Source organism: Lactuca virosa, chromosome 7, assembly GCF_052849685.1.
Source record: "Lactuca virosa cultivar CGN04683 chromosome 7, Lactuca_virosa_CGN04683_v6, whole genome shotgun sequence".
In the NCBI taxonomy this organism is placed as follows: Eukaryota; Viridiplantae; Streptophyta; class Magnoliopsida; order Asterales; family Asteraceae; genus Lactuca; species Lactuca virosa.
The window spans coordinates 108019909-108025688 of NC_136432.1; the positions used below are offsets into that span (position 1 = coordinate 108019909).

Below are 5780 nucleotides of genomic sequence, written 5' to 3' on the forward strand. Positions count from 1 at the left end.
TCATCGACTGATGATCAACGACCATGAAAACTGATTCAGTTGTACATCTAGATCTGAAACAGAGTGATGAAGACGTATCTATATATGTGTGTGTGATAGATAGATAGATAGATAGAGAGAGAGAGAGAGAGAGATAGAGAGAGAGAGATCTGATGAGGAATGGTGATAAAGAGACGTGTTTATGGAGTCAATTTTTGTAACCCTAAAATGCCCCTAATGCCATTTAATTTGGATTCCCTCGACTCTTGGTTTTTCAATTTATTTACAAAAATGCCATCTTTAATCATAGCCTTCAGTTTTTTTGAATAAACGATTCACCTTTAGTTCTCGGGTTCTCGGGAAACTATGAGTTCTCAAATGATCATTCCTATATACGGGGTGAGATCCGTTGAGAACTCATAGTTTTCCGAGAACCTGAGAACTAAATGTGGAGCGTTAGATCAAAATTAACTCATTAAGGACATGATCGTCATGTTACCAATCTCATTTAATGTTTAATTTTTTGTGTTTTTGGAAATATTAATAAAAATGTCTAAAAATTAACATAATAAATTAAATTTTTGGATTTTTTTAAAATAATAATTTCGATTTTTTTTTTAAAATGCAGATTTTATAATTTTTTTTAGAAAACATGAATATTTTAAAAAAATTTAAAAAGTACTTTTTTAAAAAACTGCAAATTAAAAAAAAAACAGTAAGTTTTTAAAAATCAGTAAAAAAAATCTTGAATATTTATTACAAAAAAACGAAATATTTATTAAAAAAAAGACTATAAATTTTTTTAACCAAAAAAATTAACGATTTAAGTGCATATGGCCATATATGCATATTTCTTATACTATAATATTCGTAAGTAAATCACATAAAATACATATTTTTTATTTACTAATCTATAAACACAATAGTACAAATATTTTATTCGATACATAATAAAATGTAAAAACAAAAAATTCTACAAAATTTCTAAGCGTTTTCATCTCTTCGTGTCAAGATTTCCATATTTTCTTCAATTTATCTTTTTTCACCTCTTCAATATTCTCCAAAAATTCTTCCAAACCTACAAAAAAAAATTAAAAATTAATTAATACAAGAACACTCACAAAAATACATATGTATATATCATGTAAGAATCACATGTGTTTATATAATATGATATTCACATATGATTATATCTTTTAAGAATCAAATGTGAAATTCACAAGAAAAATTTTAAAAAATATAACGAATAACACTCATACAAAATGCATGTGTACATATAAACGCAATTCATATGTGATTCATTTGTGATTTACATGTGAATAACATGTAATTCATATATGATTCACTTTTGATTTACATATGACTCATATGTGAATTACATGTGATTCATATGTGAATTACATATGAATCACATGCAATTCATATGTGATATACTTGTGATTTACATGTGAATTACATGACATTCATATGTGAATTGCATGTGATTTATATGTGAATCACATTTAACTCATATGTGATTCACATAGTGATTTACATATGATTCATATGTGAATTGAATGTGATTTATATGTGAATCACATTTAACTCGTATGTGATTTACTTGTGATTTATATGTGATTCATATGTGAATTGCATGTGATTTATATGTGAATCACATTTAACTCATATGTGATTCACTTGTATTTTACATGTGAATTACATGTGATTCATACGTGAATTAAATGTGATTTACATATAAATCACATGTGATTCACTTGTGATTTACATGTGAATATGCCAAATTATATTTAGATCTGGCTATATCATGTTATATTCACATTTGAATCTATCATGCAATATTTACATATGAATATACCACATAACATTCACATATCATGTTATTATTATTATTATTATTATTATTATTATTATTATTAGAAAATTCATTTTGCCCACATAAAAACTACAAAATAGAAATATAATAGATTTAAGCATGTGTCAAAAATAAGTTTTGAGTTATATATTTTTCATTTGTAATTGTCATAAACTTATTCCACTTTAGGTCGTGTGATTGTAGTTTTCTTACCTCAAAATTCAAAAGCAATGTATCAATAAATGTGTACCATCGTGTAAAATCAATTTCTCCACTTCCCTAGCTGCCAAACTCAAATTTTCTTCAATTCCTATAAACATGACCTTCAACACAAACAAAATAAATTAAATCAATCAAATAATTGAATCAATTAAACTCCTAGATTACGATGAGTATGAGATCTTCACATACAATTATTTTCAACAACCAAATACACATATCTATTGTTCTCTAGCAAATAAACCACATTAGATACAAAATACATTATATAAACATACACAAACTTCAAATCAAAAAAAAAATCTAGTCACCCTGATTTAGTATAGTTTAAGAAATTATGTTTTATTTTTTTGGAACACTTTTTTCTTTTTAATATTCTATCATAATCGATAACTTTTTTTTTTGCTTTTACTTGACAATGGAGCATTGTAGATGGTTCAATTTTTTTGGGTGAAGTAACTAGTAATGTTGTGAACTTTCATCATTCTATACTTCAAATCAAGACTGTTTACATGTTATAAAAAGATAGGGCAAATTTCATTATGAATAGAGTAGATGAACAACTGAATCTGAGTAAACAGATATACATTTAGTGCTATCATAGCACATGTAGGAAAAAGATGAAATCATTTTAAGACACAATCAAAAGTTCCATACATCATTATAAACAAAACTAGAGTTATATGACTAATCAAAATATATAAGTGATTATTTGGAATAACATTCGACGTACAATCCCATAAGCAATACATCCACTGACTGTAGACCCAACAAAAGCACCTCCTAAATACGTACTTACCACCAAACCTTCATTATGCAAAATTATGGAATCACTAGTGTGGAAATAATGGGAAAAAGGCATAGGATAACGATACAGATAAATTTTATTCTAAAATCTAAAGCATACCTTCGGCTATTGTATCCCTATGAACTGTTAAAATCGATGAAAATAAGAGAAGGAGCTTATCGATTATAATATTCCAGATGATAAGAGAAGAGAGACAAGACTCAGACCTACGATTTCAAGACCTTGGGGCTCAGAGCAGTCCTCCTGTCTTCCTGCGACTTCCAATTTGGTGGTAGCGCTGCGATGGTGGGGTTGCGATGGCCGATGGGTTAGGGCAATTTGTCTTCATGGTCGTTATCCTCCATTGAAGCGACAACGAAACAACGGGAGGAGAGTGAGAGAGAGAGATAGTGAGAGAGGGAGAGAGAGAGAGAGAGAGAGAGAGAGAGAGAGAGAGAGAGATCTGATGAGGAATGGTGATCGGGAGACATGTGTATGGAGTCAATTTCTATAACCCTAAAATACCCCTGATGCTATTTAATTTGGATGCCCTTGACTCTTGGTTTTTCAATATATTTACAAAAATGTCATCTTTAATGATAGCCTTTAGTTTTTTTGAATAAACGCTCCACCTTTAGTTTTCGGGTTTTCGGGAAACTATGAGTTCTCAAATGCTCCTTCCTATATATATATATATATATATATATATATATATATATATATATATATATATATATATATGTTTAAAAATAGTAAATGTTTAATTTAGAAGATAAAAAAAAAGTGAAAACATTATTTGGGTTCTTAGTGATGGAATATATTGGTTTTTGGGGATGGAATAGACGAGTTTACATATGTTATGGATAAAAAGTGAAATAAACAAAAGATAAAAACTGATGTGATAAATATGAATTGGAAAAGAGGGAGTGATGGATTATTTATAGAAGGCTTTTTTTTTCATTGCTTTCAGATAACACTTAAATATTTAAATCACTAGTACTCTGTAAGCAAAATAATATCCATGGAGAATTGTAATCAATAAATAATCCTTATTTATTTGTCATCTTAGTTCAGAACCCCATAAACAAAAATCAATCTTCCAACTAAATTCATCAGGGTTTATTTGTCTTACAGACTTGGTTTATTTACATTTTGTTCAAAAAATTTACACTGAACAACGGAAAACTCTCTCTTTAACTATTCCTAACCGACGTTTCTTCAAGATGGCAAGCATTAAATTAGAAGTACATCTTCGTTTATAACTTGAATGAGGAATTATGATCAAAGCCAAATCTATAGGGAAATTTCTAAAGTATCTTTTGCATGATATACTCAAAGTGGTCGAAAAACATTCCCTAGGGACGTTACTTTAAACCTCCAAAAAAAGCTTCAACATCCATTGAGCTAAAAAGTTTGACTTTCTAACTAAACATACCACAATATGACAACACTGTTTGCTTTAGTCAATAAAGCCACCACCCAATAAACACTTTGAACGCCATAAATGAGGGACACCCCAAAAACGTGTATCTACAGTAATAAAGAGATCTAAGGCAATTTTTTTTCAAAAAGATTTATATTCAACGAAATCATGCTATAATAATCTGTTTGTTTTAGTTATGTTGATAGTCACAACTCACAATATTATACTGGAGTCAGAAAATCTATGACGAAAGGGTATATATGGCAAATCGATTATAATTTTGTTGAGATATGGGTTTCATTGTACTTATGACTGAATTAGCTATCAGCTGGCCTCATTAGTATTATAACATAAGATGGTTAAATGACAATGTCAGCATGAGGGGCCTTGAAGAGGGACAAAGTGGACAGCTGCATAGGGCTCAATTTTTTTTATTATATATTTTTGTTTAAAAATAAAAACTTATATTAACGATAAAGACCATTTTTTCTGGCTCGTCATGGGCCTTTGTGGATATTTAATTTCTCACGACCGGCCCCGTGTCAGCAACCAAAAAGTCATTGGTCCTGTTTGAGCATTCGGTTCTCATGATGAACAAATATGTAGAGCTACAAGTAAGATTAGAATCGTGTGTTAGCATTTCTGAAAGAAATAAATTAAAAGAAAAAAAATGTCATCAATGAATGAATGAAAAGTTGATGTTAAATCATGCATGTGCAATCTTGTAGATTTTCGGTTTAATACTATAGTATTAGGGCAAGTATGCGAGAATGAATTATTGATTATTAGTAAAGAAATAAATAAAAATTGAATTCAAAATTTAGTAATAAGATATTAATTATTTTCTGTTAAGGAACTTGGAATGAAAAATATTACGTTATTTATTTATTTATTTATTTTTTAAAGAATAGGGCGTTAATTTCATATGACTAGTTGCAATAAACAAAAAGTAAGGAGCCGAAAAGAAAATGCAATAAATTAGGCCCATTGGGTTAGATTTGTTGGGACAAGCTATAGCCAAAATTTAGGCTCAATTGTTCTGCTCTTAAAATACGTTATACGAATACAAACAATACGTTAGTGTTACACTACTAGGTGTGACCAACATGTATTATATGTTACCACACCAACATGTATTATATGTTACCACACCAAAAAAGTCCATCTCGTCATCCTAATCACAATTTGGTGTTATAACACCTAGGGGTGTCGAACGGGTAAAATTTTCGGGTTTCGGGTAGAACGGGTATTTCCTTAAGAAAATAATACCCGATACCCGACCTATATTGTAATTCGGGTTTTCGGGTTTTGGGTATTCGGGTCGGGTAATTATTTTTAAATGACACTTATTCGAGTCGGGTCGGATAATTATCAGGTATACCCGAAAATTTCTTAAATGACACTTATTGATAATTTTTATTTTTATTTTTATTTTTACATGTTGGTTGGTTTAATAAAGAATCAGGTAGGAAATACTCCATACAATTAACAAGTACATATATAATAACAATACAAATCAT

At 29.3% G+C, this 5780-nt stretch overlaps 1 long non-coding RNA gene across 1 annotated transcript; it reads right to left on the bottom strand.

The window, feature by feature from the left end:
• Positions 1–974: 974 nt before the first annotated feature.
• On the bottom strand, positions 975–3260 carry LOC145123991 (uncharacterized). The gene is made up of 3 exons (XR_013715421.1): positions 3065–3260; positions 2045–2154; positions 975–1057 (listed from the first exon to the last, which is right to left on the bottom strand). It is a non-coding gene; the product is annotated as an uncharacterized LOC145123991 (long non-coding RNA).
• Between the last annotated feature and the right edge of the window lie 2520 nt (positions 3261–5780).